The 20,140-nt window shown below is 33.6% G+C and overlaps 1 protein-coding gene across 6 annotated transcripts in view; it reads right to left on the reverse strand.

The window, feature by feature from the left end:
• Positions 1-20,140, reverse strand: part of LOC123564762 (short transient receptor potential channel 7-like) — a 94,042-nt gene that overhangs the window by 43,344 nt on the left and 30,558 nt on the right. The gene's annotated exons all lie outside the window — the stretch shown is intronic.

The raw sequence follows: 20,140 nt of genomic DNA on the forward strand, positions 1-20,140 counted from the left end.
TATTTGGTAAAATTATCGAACGTTTTATTAAAAGAGGTTACGACCAAACTGTTTTGAGACATACCGCATGTTTAGTGTTCAACCCGTTTACAGTTGGACACTACGCTTCCCTCTTTGATTGCGTCTGACGGAAGAGGGGAAGGACTCTATGATAAGCAGTTTTTAAATCCCACCAAGACTGAACTGTTTTGATATCTGTCTTCTGGCCTATTTCGTCGGGCCCTTAAGGGTGTTTCTCTTGTTGCTCTGTCTTCTGTAATGGCATTGAGAACATACGTTTTTGGTTCTTAAGGTTTGTTTTTATATATTTATTCAGGAGCATTTTTGTGTTTTACATACCATGCCTTTTGTTTTTATAACGTGTGTTAGAGATTCACCTGGCGGGGATTACTTTTATTTACACTGGCCCGAGTCTTTGGAACATGGTGGGGGTAAAAGTGAGGTGAGTGCGCACCATAAACCGGTTTAAGCTCCCCAGTGGAGTTTTTGCCACTGACCGTTCCAAGGCGATGCCCCACTGTGTTCCTTTATTTGTTCGTTTTGTCCTCGTGTGTTTGCTTTGTATGCGTGTGTTTGTAGTGTGCACGTCTGAGTGCTGCGGGTTTCGTTTTGCGGAGGCTTTGTTTTTGGAACATGGCATTCCCTGTTTTATATATGTCCTTATTTTTTTTAGGATTGATGGCATATGCAAAATAAACCAGTTTAAACACGCCAGTGGTATTTCTGTCAAGTTCCTCACTGTGTTCCTGTATGCGTACGTTTTGTTTTGTGTTCAACGCAGACGTTATTTACACGACCGTAAACACTACTGTTCGTTCAATAAACTTTTGATTAAATTATGTAGAAATAGAGGGCATTTGTTTGTTTCAGCGTAATATTTATATATCCGTCACCGACAGAACACCTAGGCGATATATGACCATTTTGTGTCAGAATTCACAGCGCAGTTACCACTACACACTGTGAAAATTAAAATACGGTATAAACCGGGGCAATACGGCAAAAATTGTTAAAAACCGGCATGGACAAGAATGACCGTTATAGCGCTGATCCTCAGTAATGATAACAAATTGTCAAATATTGTTTATTTTACTAGTTACAACACATATATTGACAACATTGATTACATTGTCTGACGTCGATGTTACCCAGAATCCATTGCGATTTAAATACTTATATAAATTGAAAATGTTACTCTCGTAACGCTTTCTTCCTAATACCAGTGTTAATTTGCGCAGTAAAGCATTGAACGAGAACTGTATATGTTCTATGTTAGGCTGTTTAATTTGAGGCATGCAATAAAGAAGATGCTTTTCTTAAAATGCATTTGTCTTAACTAGTGGTTTGACTAATTATACCAGTTGGTTCTTGTTTCTTTTTCATTTAACACTCTTAGAAAATTACACCATACATTTCGCATATGTCATCACCTGTACAGCTAATTTATACGTCTTTTCGCAGTGCAAATATGTTAGATTTCGCCATTTGGTAAAGCTATTAATAATTTGTAAAATATCATTGCTCAGATTTTTATACGGCTGCTTCCAACTGCGTTTTGTATGCTAAACGTTTTAACATTATTCTTTACTGTAGGAAGAAGCTGACAATTCATTTCGCATAAAATTCGGGTTTATGAATTAATAATGCAATCATAAACACCATAGCAATTAAAGCTTTCTTTTTATTTATGAGTTATTCAAAACTATCAATTCTTTTACGAAAGCAGATATATTTTATCATTAAAATTTATTTTAAAATGAAGATTTTATTAGTCGCTCCGTTAAAATTACACTGTATCTATGGTTATAGTTAAATACAGTTACAAATTTGATATACGTATATACTTAAAAAAAGATTCCTGTCCATTTTCGGACTCTTCAATTTTCTCATTTATTCTTTATAATCGAAACACACAGGGGTTTGCACAGGTGTTTGTCCCGCAATAGTACGTCGTGTTTATACTTTGTAAGAGTGAACTATTGATATAATAATGCAGAGTTTGATAACACAATAGGTTCATTCAGACAAGCTGTCTTGGTGATAGTAACGTTGCCACCATTTTCTTTATATAATATTAATATTTTACATAAAACGATACAAATACAATAAACCTTTCTTTAACAACGTATAGGTCGATTTGGTAAGAGATAAAATACCATGTTAGAGAAGAATCTTATTCATAATTATATAAAAGACATTGATTCATTTATCAAAGTATCAAAATGTAAGGAAGAAATTCTTTAATCCCTAGAATAGAACTTCAATCAAATCTGCCTACAGAATTGACAGCGGAGACTTAACAATTGCTTGTTACCGCGTTCTTGGCAGCGTGAATAAAGCCAATTATTTTAGGCACGTTGAGCAATGAGACCTGTTGATTTGGCTTTCTTAACTAATCTTGTAAAAATGAGTTAACACGTGACATGATGAAATAAATGAAATAATGGAGTGAAACTCATTTACTGAGTAAAGAATAGGATAATAGCTCTATTTCCTAAGAAACTATAGCACTGTCTAAACGTTAACTACCTCTTTTGCTGAGATCAAATAAAACCATTCTGAAACATGACTGATTATATACAGATATAGACATTGGTACAAGCATAAATATAGGATGTTTAATGGAACATTCTCTGCGACAAGCTATTATTACAGCGTGTTGATGTGAGAAGTTAAGCAAAAGGAGACAGCACGAATGACCCATTGATTTACAAAATAAAAAATTGCTCTCTTTGTTTACCTTAAGGTAGTCGACCTGCAATGACACTCGGAAATTTCCGTGTGATCACGGATTATCGTGAGGCAAATCGGCATTCTTCATAACACAACGGGCATATGGCATTCCGTAAGAACAGAAGAATGCCGATATTGCATACGGAGAATTACGTAATTTACCGATAATAATTGCGGGGCCACTATAGATAAACACAATCTAAAAATGTATACAATTGTTCCGTATCTCTCCAATGAGCTACTCATTGGTTCAAAACAAATGAATTTCTTTTCAAGCCGAAAATATAGACATTTATTTAGTTTATCTTCTTCGATCTAATATCTTAGATCTGGTTTACTTTCAATACAAAGACATATGTCATATTTACCTACTTTCAAGTTCATGAAACTATTGTGATTGACATACCTTATATGAATCATTCTGACATTTTGCTGTTACAAAAATACAGTTGAATTCATAGAAATATATGAAAATTCAAATACTGTCTTTGATTTTACCGACCTTTTACATATCCGAATGCAAAGTATATTATACAGTAATCAATTATCAAGTACCAGATGTTAAAATGGAAAAGCGGCTATTAAAAGACAACCTGAAAAAAAGCTTGCAACTTTTTTAACTCAAGTGCAATCATAATTTTAAGATTTTCCTCTGTATGTTTTCACATATTTATAGCTTTGCTTTATTCACTTTATATCTTTTTCGCACTTAGCAGTGCGTCAATTAATAGAGTAAGTCTACCAGTGTACACGAAAAAGTTTACTTACGGTAAACGGTAAAGAACCTGTTTTCTTTTTCTTGACGAACGAAGAACGCCTCTTGATTTCCAACCTCTCCCTCCATTCATTTCTACCTCTGGTGTCATTATGTGTTAAACGTTCCTCTATTTTAAGCCAATTCAATTAATAGTTAATCTCATTTTATTTAAGAAAGTCTTTCACATTAGTTTTAGTACTTTCCACATTGGAAGCCAACAGAAATTTAGACAACTGACTTGATTCTCTTAGCGTATGAATTTCTGGCTCTGATTAAGGCAGAATTTATCATCGGAAGAGGTTCAAATATGGTATTTTTCATTTGACGCTAAAGCAACAAAACAGGAAATTGGCCGACCGCTGTCTGGTAATTGTAGAAGTGCAAATTTCCCCCATCATGATTTAGATTTATTTAAAATGATTTCATTACTACTGAGGAACTTGAGAATGGTAGAAAAACAAATTTATTCACCAACATCATAGAGGAAATTCAATATTTTGTTACAAACAACAAGTTCTCTCTTCGCTGGTCTCAATAATTACTTGGCGAAAAGTCAAACACTACCAGAACAATTTAAAAATATCACTCAACTACAGAGAAAATACTTCAGAAATAAACCCACGAACATTGTCAACTTACGTTTTGATTGTGATCGAACTTTATCTGAAATCATATCAAATAATGCATGGTAAATCCTTTGATCTATGTTTATTATAATTTTTTCAACCTCGTTGAGTAACTTATTCACATGTCCTGTTAACAAGCATTTGAATATAATTTTCAAAATCTCATCAAACGACATAAAAAAAAAAAGAAATCCCCGATTTGAACATGGATTGAAATCCTTGTTTACGATAGTGCAAATCACCAACATAGATTATCATTTCAGCGCTGTATATTACTAGTAATGTACAGTAATCGGAAATATGACGTAATTTTTGCTAAATCATTTTATAAAGTCAGACCTCACATACTGAGAAACGGAGCTTTGAAGTTTCTTTACATACAGAGGTTTTGAACACATGTGTAAATATAAGGATTAAGTTCGAACATATACTATTAATGAAACTTTCATTCAATCTGCTAAGAAAATTCATAAAGGAAAGCGTTCTCATAGATTTTCTTTAGATATAGGATTAGGCTTTTAATTCATATTGGTGTATTAGTGTAAACGATACCGGAAGTGCTAATGCTCAGATGTAACAGAGGTTATACGTATGATATATAAAAAGTATACTAAAGATAAATTTGCTTTAATAACTAACAAGTTTTAATTAGAAATATCTTAGATGCGCAGCAAACAATGAAAGAAAACTTATCTCTTATTGAAGCTAAAGAACGTAATAGCCCTTGGGTATTTTTCGATTAACCGAAGATAAATGTCAGATTATTCGAATTCGCAACATTTTTTCACAGATGAAACGTTTAATAAATCGCTCTAACAGCGCAAAGAATTTTAATACACCATGCATGTGCATGGCAAGTTATGAACCGGTAATGCTATATTTTTTACTGAAGGTAATTATTGTAATCTAGTTCCTATTATCTGAAACATTCTATGCGTGCAAGAAGATATGAGGAAATAGTTCCATGGTGTACCGAAAATAACACGTGCAATGAGGCAGATTCACATGGGGCAAAAGAATGTTTAGTATGCTGTCATGTCGGTTCGCAGCAATTTCAGAACTGCTTCTATGGTTGTTGTCATTGCAGGACATTAACCCAATGTTGCATATAGCTACAACGATGCTTCGTCCAAAGTTTTTAAAGAATTTCGCTCAATCTAACAAAATCCTTGCGAAAATCCTAAACAGTATGCCTACTCTTTCTGACCATAAGTATAATAAAAGAGGTTACTTTGCTGAAACTGAAATCATATGTTAATTGGGAAAAATATTTTAGTTTTGCGTGTTTTACTGGCAAATAAAACACGGTTTTGAGTTCAGATGTCAACAAAGCACTCAAAACTAAAATCTATTTCCATCTAACTCGATCGAATTACACCAGGAAGGGATACTAATCTGGAATAAAATGAGGTTTTGAATACGAGGGAGTAAACAGGAATAGCCAAAAGTAGGTCATTTTGCAAAACGTGTTCTAATCTTCAAGACAATACATGGTAAAATCCTTCCTTGTTTATATAAAAAAAATCTTAAAAGTTTTAGAATATCAATTTCATAATAACCTTCATGTTGTCTGTATTATATTGGTATTTAATGTTTCTAACACATATGACATTAGTTTGGTATTGAAGGCTTTTAGATCCTTGTCTCTTGGCTTGGCAGTAGATGATAATAAATAGAAAATAGCAAATTAAAATGGAATCTGACTGACAAAGTGTTAAAAATAACACGATTTAAGTGTGGATTGTACACTTGTTTCACACGATTTAAGTGTGAATTGTACACTTGCTTCGCACGATTTAAGTGTGGATTGTACACTTGTTTCACACGATTTAAGTGTGGATTGTACACTTGTTTCACACGATTTAAGTGTGGATTGTACACTTGTTTCACACGATTTAAGTGCGGATTGTACACTTGTTTCACACGATTTAAGTGTGGATTGTACACTTGTTTCACTTTGTTTTAAGACCAGTTTCAAAGAAATCAGTTTCAGAAGGCTGGGAATTGTTTCAGCTTCAAATTTGATTTTGACTGTCGTGAACACAAAACAATAATATTTTTGATAGATTTAGAAGCACTTTTACGAATCACACAGATGACGTGCTCTTTTAATTTTACAATATGTTCAGAAGTAACTCTAGTTAGATTCATTAAATCACAAGAAATGCATCGTAGCCAACAAAAACAGTGGTGAGAAACCTACTAAACTTTTAACTATAGTTATGCATCCACAAATTTAATGTTCACTTGTTTATTTTTTGCAATTATATTCCTACTTCGGTGATACCAAAGGTGACTGTCAAATACATTAAACAAGATAAATTTGAAAATCAATACCAGCAGTGGGTATACTGATTACTTTTGTCGTCATAGACAAAACATTTACGAGATCACTATGCAGCTGAAACCACCTGTTATTCCAGTCTGGTTTGATTCTTACTTATTGAATATGGGCCAGCTTAGAGACAGCCTGTTGCCACGAAAACAATATAACTTGCACTTTTAGTAACGTACAAAACAAGGTTATCCTCTTTAATGTATTTGACATGTTTAAGTCATTTAAACCTCATTACTGCTTCTTAGACCTTAAAACTGTGAAGCTGTTTAAATGGAATATTGAAAGGCTGATATGGATCCCTAGCAGTTGAGTTGAGTTGTTCTGATGTTTTTTTGTTTTGTTTTTTTGCATATTACCTAAGCAATATACAAATTCAGATTCTACTCACAAAATTTATGAGAAGTATAATGTCTGATCACATAAACTTATTCAGGAAAATCCTGTAGTGTCATACCCGCCTTGAATAGCATTAACACCGGTTTTATGTACACGTTGCTACGTACTGTTAGTAGAACTACATTATCATTAAACAAATGTTTTAATTAGTGATCAATACACAGAGATGTATTGACCAATTTAAAGCAATATACAGTTATCTCGATTACTTTACTGTGTTCCTAGAATTAGAGAAAGTTTTATGTTACAAACAAAAGATCCTTCAATGACATATAAATTCATTGAAATATGGCCAATCATTATTAATGAGAAAATATGTGATATATTTACCAGTCTGAAAACCCCTTTTTTTTGACACAATAGCATTTATCATAACTCCTTTATGACTTTTAAATTAATTGGGAATTGTAAGGCAATATTAAAACTTTTAAGTCGCCTATGGCTGTTTTTGTACTCATTCATCATCGCATATTGTCTATTCTGCCAAACCTGTTTTCACCAATATGAAACTCCTGTTGCCGCAAAAAAATGAAAACCAGGATTGATTGAGTACCAGTAAGTTAATCTCGGCCATCTAACTGGACGCGTGTTTAGATGGAGACGAAACATTTCCGACTTAATTATGGAACGTGGCATTGACGCATGGGTTTTGACGAATTTGTCTCGGGAATGTGCAATATATCTTCTTTATAATTGAGGCAGGCATCGTCTTCCACTGTAGTACATAGGGAAGGTCATGCATAAAAATCGTTCTCCTAATTTCAAGAACGTCTATGCCATTTCAAACTCAATAAGAGCGAGAGGAAGATGGACAGTATTACGACAATTCAGTTCATTTTCTTGGTTATTTCGAACGATTGCGGTTATTCTCCTCTTTCCTGCGTAAATTGTGAATGATAAAACTCCATTTGCAAACACTATATAATATAGTGTTATGAGATTTCTTACACACCGTTGAGTGATGTGTTCACCTTATGTCAAATGTAATCTTCGTCTTGGAGGAAACAGTGGTACCCAATTCTGTTAACAATTTCCACTGTTTATGGTGAGCAGGATGTCGGGGATTACTCTAACCTAGCCATAAGACTGATGAAAGAGAACTTTCTGCAAATTGCATTTTTTTGTACATTTTTATTTATTTTATTTAACAACAATCTGTCTGTTTTAGAAATTTTCTTAATCGGTGATAAGATTACAATATTGGATAGAGACTGGATACATTAACATCTTTTAAAGTAAAATATAACAATTTTTCAAGGGGTGTACTTCTTGATCAATATAAATTAATATATTTCAGGAAAATTCCCTTTTCTCGCCAGCTCTTTGAATTTTTGTACATTTAATATTCAATTGAAAAAAACAGACTTGAATTTCTTCTGTTATCTGTGAACTTATAGATAGTTGATTATATATGAAATTTAGGTGTTTATATACTTTACATAATTCCAGTATGTTTCGTCGGACCCTTAAGGGTGTTTCTCTTGTTGCTCTGTCTTCTGAAAAGGCATTGAGTACATACGTTTTTGGTTCTAAAGGTTTGCTTTTTATATATTTATACACGAACATTTTTGTGTTTTACATGCCATGCCTTTTTGTTTCCATTACGTGTGTTAGAGATTCACCTGGAGGGGATTACTTTTATTTACACTGTCCCGTGTCTTTGGAACATGGTGGGGGTAAGAGTGAGGTTGGGTGCGCACCATAAACCGGTTTAAGCTCCCCAGTTGTGTTTTTGCCACTGACCGTTCCAAGGCGGTGCCCCACTGTGTTCCTTTGTTTGTTCGTTTTGTCCTCGTGTGTTGGCTTTGTGTGTGTGCGCGCGTGTGTGTGTGTGGGTGTGTGTGTTTGTGGTGTGCGCGTCTGCGTGCTGTAGGTTTTGTTTTGGGGAGGCTGCGATTTTGGTACGTGGCATTCCCTGTTTGATATTTGTCTTTGTTTTTTATTAATTCAAGCAGTTTAAGTTGTTTACCCATCATCAGTTTTTTTTTTGTATTTATTCGCGTACATATCAGCGTTACGTAAATTACGGCGTGTAGCAGTAATATTCGAATTACGGCGATATCTTTTTTCAAACCTGGACAACAACATATAAGTGTAGGTTCCGACTATTACCTATCCGATGATCGCAGTTTCGATTCAAAATTCGACAAAAAAAAATATTTCCGCATGTTTTAAATCCTGTAATGAAAAGTTAGCTCTGATTTTGGTGTCCAAAGAACATGGCGGATGCACTTTGATCAGCATCATCCTGAACTTTTAAACTACATCCTAAACTAATTACATGGGATTAAAATAGTAAATGAGATGACAAATTAGTATTTTAGTATTTTAATTTAGGTATTCGATTTATTTTATCTTGACGAAAAAGACGTAGACGACCTCATGGCCGTTACAAGAATTTATCTACTTTTAGTTTTTTCCCCCTAAAATTCATCTCGGACAAGAAAAAACACGGAAAAAACCGTATATATTAATTAAGGTATCCTGTCCCCAAGAAAGGAAGTTCTGTATAACAGTGCTGTTAAAATATATCAAGTATTGATGCCTGGTAAGCTCATAAAATTTTAGTATCATTTGAATGTGTAGTGTCTACTGAAAAGGAAAATATAAATTACATGACAAAAATATGTTTTAGAATTCTTAATTTTTACTTAATAATTTTCAATAATACTTCAACAGAGATCCAGTTATTACCGTGTAAGATTTTATCATTTTGCAGTCAAAATACATGAATGTGATGATTCGTGCATATTATTATGGTCATTTTGTTTAGTAAATCTTCTAAAGCAAACTCAACTCTTAAATGATACCAAAAACATGATGTCACCAGGTATCGAAATGTTACCTATTTATGGATCGGATACTCTAAATATATAATTTTTCGATTTATTATTGTCCAGGAGCTTACAGAATTATGAGTTTAAAGCTTAAAATATATTATCAAGAATCTGCAAAGTCCTTTTAACTCAGTATGCATAAGCTTAGGTCACATACAGCTGGTACTACGGAAAATATGCAGGTCCTTTTAAATTTTGATATGGCAATATATGGTTGCTATGACAACCAATAGTCCAAAAATATGTCAAAAATGACAAAGTCAGACCATGCGATATCATAAAAAAGGAGGTATTTTTTTTATGAAATTCGATACTTAGGTTGACAGCAATATAGTAAAAATGTACACCTTTTTATTTTCTTGCTGTGACAACAACGTAGTTTGTTCGATAACTTTTGAAGTTCAAGAAGTTTTCTCATGCATTCTGGTAAATAGGTATAAAAGAATGTGAACAAGGAGCTTAGTTTTCAAAACACAAAATCATTCCCCGGGTCTATGCCCAAAGATGATGTTTCTTGAGGATCTAAGTATAAAGGTAAAGATAATATGAAGGTCAAGGTCATTTATATATAGGTCAGTTTGTAGGTCTTGCCACATGGATTGTATGAAGTTAATCGGGATATTAAGTGGGCTTTAAGCCAAAGGGTAAAATGTGGTTCGTACGGACGTACGAAGGGACAGCGGACAGTTCAATCGATATATGCCGGGGGCATAAAAATATGAACATTATTTTTTTTTCGCCCTTTACCTGTCCGTATGTCAGTCTGTCGTTCTGTCAGTCACAAATGGTGAATTTTATAATCAACTAAAAGTATAAAATACTTTGTCACGAAACTTGATACACTGATAGACTGCAATATGAAGAATATGTATGTTCATTCACTTTGTTTCTATGGCAATAAAAATCGTTGCTATAGCAACAAATAGTAAAAAGTAAGACTAAAAAGTGGTAAATAGGTAGAACACAATGTAAAGAATACGCACGATACATGTGTTTAATTTTCTCTTTACGTTCTCTCTGTCTTTCTGTCAGTAACAAATAGTGGATACTATCATAATTTAGGAAGGGCAACAGATTTCTTAAAAAAAATCTGGGACATAGATAGCATCATGTAAAATGCACAGATCATTATATTCTGTTCATTTATCTGTATGTCATCCGTCACTAACAAAGGATAGTTATTTTGTTAACTTTCAAAGCACACATATTTTTTTACCTGTCTTATATATGGTAGTTTATGTGGAGAATATTTGGGTTCTTCAATTATATTTCAATATCAAAATGTTGTTCATATGGCACCAGTTATGACAAATATCCTTTCAGGTAGGGGCCTTTTTTGCTGGACAATGACTTGTTATTAACGGTATTCCATGACAACAAACGGCATAGTATAACGTAATTCTGTTAGGCACTGTTGCATATGCTAAAATACAAGTGCAAATAGTCTAACAGTTTTTCTGGGGGAGGTGGAGGTCCTTCCAATTATTTTGCAGTAATAAGACCTTGTCGTGAATAATTGCTTCTGTCTCTGACGCTTAAATAAAGCAATGTCACATCAAGAATTTGCAGTTTTCATTATTACGAAGGGAACGACTGGGACATTTTCCGATATAAATTTGCATTTTCATTGGCGTCTTTGCTTTCCAGATGTCCATATGACCTTGGTCATAGAGACAACAAAAGTCAAGAAAAGGAAAATTTTGCGATTTTGTAATAAATTCTAATTCACATAATCATTATGTCGATTTAAAACCTTATGATTATAATACTGGATACAGGGTAGGAAAAGCCGCCTAGAAAATGGACTTACTTTGCGCAGCAGTAGTAACAAAAATGTTGCGCTGGCAACCACTGTATGATTAGCCAGAAGAACCACCGTGCTTATAAATGCATAACAGAAGTAACATTCAATCAGTATACTCACATTTTACAGTAGGTCGCCTCAGATTAATATCATACAATAAATCTTTGGCACTTCTGGACAGACGGACGGACAGAAAGAAAAATGGTCGGTCAACATTCTTACTGACTTCAGTATCGCGCACTAGGGGACGAAGAAACCTAAAATGAATTTCAGTTTTGTACAAATACCATTACACAAGCAGCTGAAAGGAGTTACTTTAAAGATTAAAGCGCCGCCACATTGGCCACAATGTAGGACTTTTTACAATTAAATTTAGAGATCCTAATATTATATTCTTACTATTTCATATGAAACTACTCGATTATCTAGAATTCAATTGTAGCTAATAATGTACAGGGTTCCCGAAAAAAATCATAACCTGTAAGCCGAACAAAGTCTATAACAAGCAAATTCGATGAATTGGTATCCCCCGCCGAAAGGGCTTGAGGTGGGGAATGGCAAAAAAAATATTCCCGGCAAAATGTTAAGGATGTTACTAAGAAGCAAATTATTTCATTAGTCAAAATCATTTTAACAGAAAATGAATGCTTTTTTGGGGGGAGGGGGCAGCGGGGTGACCGGGTGAGGGTACAAAATTTCACCTGTTAATTATAAATATTGATGAAAAATTAAAAATTAAAAAAAAAGTAAATAAATAATGGGTGGGGGATGGGGATGCATGATCGGGGTGGTGGGCAAGACCGATTGGAGTGTGAGGTGGGGGAACGGTACAAGTTTGCATGATAATAAATATTCATGGAGGGTTTGAAAAAAATAAATAAAAAGGAATGATTTTTTTTTTTGGGGGGGGGGGGAGAGGGGGGTGTGACCAAGGCAAGGTGGTGACCAGGTGTGGGTACAAAACTTCACATGTTTATACTAATATACTAAATGTTCATGGAAAAGAATGAAAGAAGTTTAATGAAATTCTACCAATGGGTTGGTTTGTAATGTACAAATCTGTAGATTTTTAAACAATTAAAGGGCAATAACTCTAAGGAAAATTGAACAATTGAACAAAGAATGACTGGCATCATCGAAGTATGTTGGTTCATATTTATTTCAAGTTTCATGAAATTCTACCAGCTTGTTACTGAGAAATGGCTGCAGACATGGATTTTTGAGAAGGGAAATTGACCAATTCGATAAAAAAACTTGACGGGCATCATCGCAGTATGTTGGTGCATGTTTATTTCAAGTTTTATGAAATTCTACCTGATGGTTACTGAGAAATGACTGCGGACGGACATTTTTGGGCATTTTTCATGAAATCAAGGCAATAACTCTATGGAAAATTGACCAATCCAAAAATGGCTGCGGACGGACTGACGGACTGACAACGCCATTTCAATACCCCCCTCCCGATTTCGTTGGCGGGGGATAACAAGATCGTTTGAAAGCATATAATACAACCAAGCAAATAACAGCAGACTTGGTTTGAGAGGTAATGGAAAGTGCAACATCGCTCACACACTGTCTTAAGCGGAATTTTATAACACAAACGTTGAAAGACTCCATGATCGCAAAGGACCGGAAAAGTAACAATCCTGAATCCTGATTCCAAGTACGTGGAGACTTTTTACAGCCGCCACATTGTGATAGTTATCAAAATCTATAAGTAGATTCTTTCGAAGCACAGAATCCAAACAAGCAAAATAATAGCAGACTCGGTTTGATTAAGTCTGTTCATGTGAGGTAATGGAAAGTGGTATACCCTGACACCCTGTAGCATCGGCTTTAGAGGAATTCTATAACAAAGATATTGAATGGACTCCATGATCTCAAGAAATACCAGAATATATAACAACACTAAATCCAAATACGGTGAAACATCTTTGAGATGTACATTTTTAAGATTACCGGTACAATTTTGACAGCAGAAAAGTAAACATTAAGCTTAAAATTTACCAAACTGAAAGAACGATACTAAATAAAAAAAATAGCGGTCTCGGTTTAAATACGCCTGTTCCTTACACGTAAAGAACACTGCAACACCCACAAGCCCCTAAAGCCTCCTCATTAACGGAGGTCAAATTAAAAAGATTCATTAAATGGGCTACATGACCTCAAAGACCCAGACGAATAATAGTACAGGATGGGAGACTTCTTATGATCACCATTTGACAATAAACGACTGCTGTCGCGATAGGTTATAAGATCTCAAATTTTAGAAATGCATTTAACTTTTCAGAATAAAAAAAACAAAAGAAAAAACGATACATAAGTTTACAAAGAAATAACTGTAATATTTAGTTCGGTTGACTTTACAATTTGGTATACTAACAAGTATCCGTCTGGGACCGCTTTCTTTCACTGTTTTGTAATGTGTCCTAACAATCTAGTGCATTTGTCAATGTCGCAAATTGTCCTAATTTTCTTCAGTTTGAACAGGTTTTTTCTCCAAAATTGACTCATTCCACGGTAAATTGTGAAGTTTTATATTTTGATGGAATTTACTTTTTGATACACGTGTCAGATATTTGTTAACATTGACTATTCCATGCCTTGCCACACGTAATTTGAACTTACTACTTTCAACACATCTCAATGAGGATATAGCGTACTCGTAAAGTATTTTTGTAACTGTGGCCTGAAGAGAATAATAGTTGAAAGAAATTAAATGGAAATCTTCTGTTTATATTTGGAAATATTGTTTAAATTTGATCTTGTTGCACCATTGGCAATATTTAGTTTTTAGAGTGATTGCCAAAATATTGTTGAGGTATAATCGTATGTATTAGCAACTTTCCTCAATTTACAAAATTCGTGACTTTTGATCAAAGGGTTTAATCGGCGGAAGAAGAATAAATATTACACCCGGAAATATTGTCTGGAATTGTTTCATTAACATAATTACATTAAGTTTTATTGATCAGACTGATTAAAAATATCAACCCCATTAGTGTATTGTAATGCATGCATTCATACTGACAAATGTCGAAATAAATCTACATAGAGCTTCGAAACATACTTAACTTTTTCTTCTTCTTCTCTTTACCGTGTAAACTATTGTTGCCATGTATAGGGTTGCGTATATCATTCATATTGTACACGTGTTTCAAATACATACATAATACCAATATTGCATAAAATGCATATTGTAGAAAATGAATATTTTTCTAACAAATATAGTATCTACTTTAAACACAAAACATTATGTAGGAAGCTTATCTTCCCGTTCAATCTTGCCCCATTTATCTGGAAGAAACATGCAATTGCGGGGATCACAAGTGTTTGTTACATTCATCACATTCTGATAAAGTGTTCGGAATGCCTCTATGTTAATTGTTATCGCCAAAACTTTCGGTTGTATTCCCACAGCTACATCGAACTCATGAAAAGTTTGTTTCTACTCGTTTTGATTAGTCCGATAAAACAAAAGTTTCATTAACAAGAGAATATTTCTGGAAAAAGAACAAAATGTGATAAGAAAATATTCTGAATAAAACGTTGTTAATTGCGGAATAATTCTGAGATGTTTTCAAATAGACATCATTTAATGATGACGTATCATTTAATTTCAAAGCCGCATTCACAACTCTTTGTAATCAAAATTGTCACTTACCGTTCAATGTGATTTTCGTGTACGTGATTCTGCATTCCCTTTAGTGTTTAGAAAAAAAAAAGACACAAATTCTAGCGTTCGCCTATTAAGTGTTATTGTCCGTCAATAAACTGTCCCCCTCACTGAAATATCCGGTGTTACTGTTTGAAATCAAGACCCGTTGCAATGTTCACGAACAGTTCCCTAAGGTGCTTTTAGTTCCCGTTGACAAGTTTTGATCAAAGACTGATTAGTAAAAGCATCTTTACGACCTAATCTGTTGATTAGCCACAGAAATTAAACAAAAATATTGACCATTACATTAATCAAAATTTGTGATCGATTGCCGCCGGCCTTTTACATTGAAAATATACAGAATTTGTTGAACAGCTCGTCAGCTTTGCTTTGGGTGTGAAGAAAACTGATCGATTGCTCGGGATCTACTTTACATTTAATTACTATACTTTCTTGCGTCATTGCTTGTATAATAAGTTTCTAAGATACCCACGAAGGATACATATTATTGCGCGATTGAATATTGATCAATGTTATTTTCAAGATTTGATTCAAGACGAACTATTATTTTAACTTAAAACATAATGAATATCTTAAATGCCTTTTGTTCTCTAAAATTTGAGAGAAACTTTACAATTAATAGAAGGTGTTAAATGAACTTAAGTTCGATGACCTTGTCTAAATATATGTCACAACTGCAAATTTGAAAACATAATATTAGTTTGTTGCTTAAATCAATATAAAAGCACAATAACTGCATATCTCAAAACTAAAATGAAAAGGGTTTACATAACGCCATATTTAATGTAGATTTGTAATTAAAGTGAAAATATTTTGTTAGATATTAGACACAGGAAAACAGTTCTGATCTCACCAGTATTTCAGCAAACTTTAATCTTGAGCATATTTTGTAACTTGAAATAATGTCTGTTAGATTTCATGGCAGACTGCAGGATTATCCACAAATCCGTCTATATTATTAACCTTTGTTAAATAAACATATAAGTTCACACCTCGTCAATGTTCAATAATTTCAGACTTCCTTATTACAGTGGTTGTTTACATTAAAAGAAAAAAGTTGCACACCAGTAAAAAGGATTACAAAATGAGACAGTCGCGGTTTGATCAAATCTTTTCAGAAATGAATGGTAATCACAGACTTCAATGTTAAATACTTGTATATCGAGAGCTGAACGGAAAATGTCATACCTTGGTTTTTATTTAGTCTGAGTTACAACAGTTTTCCATTCAGCACTAATCTTAAGAAAGCCTAACAAACAATATATACACGAATGAAATGACTTAAAAGAAGGCAGGCAGCGCAAACAGAACAGGGCATAAGAGCTCTTAGCTTTACGGGAGTCTTTACCTACCCTAATGTTGCGTACTTTATTTCAAACTTAAATGAAAAGCAAAGTTACGTCAAAAATTGGATTTAAGTTGAAAGGTGTGTAGTTCACATAATGTCAGTTATCTAAACATTTCCTTTTTGTTGACTTGGCACTTTGTTTCTGAGCCATTTAGCATATTATTAACTTGTTGTTTGGTATATGTGTAAGATCCAGACCGTGAATCGACAATGAGCCCGCCAACTTTGAGAGAATTATATTTTTATGTATACTTTTCCTGGTCTATTTCCTTTTTGCGTGCAACTCTTTGTCAGTTGATGTCAGGTAATCTATGTTTCCTTGCTTGTTTTACTGGATTCAGTGTCCTTTTCCAGGTTTTAAGCCTGTTCTCTAGAATTAAACCCCATTCTTCAAACACATGTTTTGTTTAAAACTAAAGCTTCTTGATAATTTCTGTCACAATTGTTAACAGCACTGAATAAAAGGCGTTAGAGGTAATGTCATCAGTTAATACTTATAGGTTATTAGATTTGTATGGAGAAATATGCACGAGTTCTGCAGTGGAAATATTGCGCGACTTTAGGAACGCAATTTATTCCGCGAAAGAACGAGTTCATATTTCTTGATGCAAATCTAATAATATTTTTATTACCTACGCATCTACGCTTAAAATTATTATATGAATAATAAAAAATTGTTACTAAGCCTGAGTAAAATTAAAATAATCGTCGTTAAAGAACTTTTAAACGCGACGACATACATGAAACTGACGTCACAAATTACGTCACACATCCGATATGAAATTTGAACGTCAATATGGAAAAATATTGATGTTTCAGGTTCTACTGAAACTTAACAGAGTTATTAAATGAGTATGTAATAATCAGAGTGAGCAAACACTCCCAATCTCCTAACTTGACGAGTCATGTCAGATTGTTGGTCTCATATATATATGTCATCTTATACGCATGTACAGATACACAATGAAGGCAGTGACAAAAAGTGTTGTGTTTTTTTTTCAGTCAAGCACAAAGGCATAATTCTTTTGAACTGCTGAAAAGTATTTTTTTTCTCAACAATTACATACACATATAAAAAAGTCTGTTGTATAAATCAGTCACTCTCTAGTGAGTTCTGCAAACGAAAGGTAACAAGCTATTGTTGCAGGTACGAGTTCAACGCTATCCCCGCAGGTATTATACTTCATGCATCTAAAATAATATCTTGCGATTTGGATTCTGTTTTATGCTTGCGAAATCTTCTATTGAATGAATTAAGTGTGGGAATGAATACTTCCATTTTCTCTTTGTTCTGCATAAACCTTTCGTTGTGAGGTATTTTCGTCCGGACTATTAGGAAACCATTCATTTTCTTCTCTACTGATCTATGAAAACGATTTATATCAATATTGAAATGTCCCTAAGTTTAACCAAATGTGAGTTCACAAACTGTAATTTGAATATTTTTCTCACAGATACAGAGAAGCTACAAAAATACCATTCAATTCTATTGCATTTATGCGGACGTTTTATGCTGATACAGGAAAAATCTATTAAATTTAGACTTCAAGTTCCTGATGTGCACACCAGTAATATTCTCATGTTCCAGGGTCCGTTTACCTAGACAATGACTCATTACCTAAATCTGATAACATTTCGGTGCAAGTCAATAATCCGAAGGACACAATCTTGTTTACCAGTCAACAACTTGTCTATCTCAATATTTTGTTCATTTTGTTGCGTTTTCATGTGGAGATGAAACCAAATTGTATATGACCATTTTAAGCAGGACAACAGATCTGACTCAAAATATAATTGTGTGCGCCAGCAGTCATATAAGTAATGGTACTGACTTTCTTTAAGTTAGATAGGTTTTTATTTAAAATTCATTAACGCCAATGCAGTCATAATGTCATACTTAACTTACAGGATGGTTTATCTTTAAATAGTTCTTCAACTATCAAGATGAGTTAAACATAATCATACTGATAGGAAAGACAATAACAAAATCTATCAGTTTTCGCGTATGCATTTCAAAAAGATATTCTATTCGATTTGTCTTTATACAAACTCGTAACACATTGTTATTGCATATCAAACGTAGTCTGTACATATTAATTAAAATCTGTATGCCCCGAAAAAGTAAGAAATATAAAAATAATGCAAAAGCTAAAAAATCAAAATAAAGTATACCCAGTTGTGTTTGTTTTTTTTGGTCCGTGTTTTGATTTGTTTTTTGCATTTAACATTAGAAGCCAGTTCAAGTTATGTTATTAAACCCATGTCAAGCATTCATGATTTACTAGTTATAAATACTCTTCGGTTAACTATTTGTGCACACATACAGCAATTACACAGAAGCTCTATCTTTATTTATATATTAGATATAAAGATTTCAATTTATTTTACTATATATAACATATATAGTTGTTAAAAGTGTTATACAGAAAATAGACAACTTAAGAGTTTAAAGAACTCACTCGTTCCCACTAAAACAGCTTGAATGTAAAAAAAAGGTTTGTCCGTTTTTTAAATTTTGCTATTTTTAGCCACGCTTTAAGGTTGAAAAAGGCAAAGTAATTATATGCAATTGATATACTTTGCTTTATATTTCAGTACGAATGGTGTGCGGCTTTTTCACAGTCACTTCGATGCCAGATGAAACTATGCACGTATATAACATTCCAGTTCCTATGAATTAGTATTGTCCATTTCGAGGGTTCAACGCAATAAGGGAGTATCTACATATAATAATTATATGTAGATACGCCCTTATTGCGTTGAACCCTGGATTTATGAAATGACCTCGTTTGTTTGTATACGTCCCGTCGATATATGAGATTCGAACATATTTACGGACGTTGCCCATAAGAAGTATGTTTTGTGGCGCAACGTTAGATCCTCTAGGTAACAACCTACATATTGACCACTTTGTCGTTTAGAGATTTTCATCGTCAAACGAATGTAACGTTGTATTCCACCTGAGAAAGATCTTTATTTGAATGTTTTATTTACTGAATTAAATTCCTTTAGCATTTTTGGTTTAAACATATTTTTATTTCCCAATATGTACATTTTAAATAATTAGTTACATACATAAATTTTGGATTGGACTGGAAGCCAATAGGCTTATTGAAGTCCTCTCCATTTAGCATTTTTGTAGCATGCGAGTTGTGGAAAGTAAATGCTAAATTAATTGCAATCATTACTACAGTTCAAGATTATGTGAAAAGAACTTGTAACAGTAGCTTGTTAGAACTAGAATAAATGGATACCATGATAGAAAGCTGTTTCAGGTTGCATACTCTATCTTAAAAATACGAAGTGTATAGTTCATCTTTAAAAGCATGCACTTCATTTTATAATTGTATCTCTACAATAGCGGTAATAATGCATTCTGATCAATGTTCATAATTAATTAATACAAGCCCATCCATAATCACTGACAACACAAGAAAGATGATCCCTTTTCATTGCAAATAACCATTCATCTTAACTTATTTCTAAATTAGATCTAGTTTCATCAATGCAGGAATAACGCCCGTGTTATAACATCTGCAGAATCACAATGAATTTGTTGTAGCCGAGCACCAGCAATCCCTCGGTATTTTGCACTATGGCAAGAATACTTACGTATCCAGAG

The sequence above is a fragment of the Mercenaria mercenaria genome, chromosome 2 (assembly GCF_021730395.1).
Source record: "Mercenaria mercenaria strain notata chromosome 2, MADL_Memer_1, whole genome shotgun sequence".
NCBI lineage: Eukaryota > Metazoa > Mollusca > Bivalvia > Venerida > Veneridae > Mercenaria > Mercenaria mercenaria.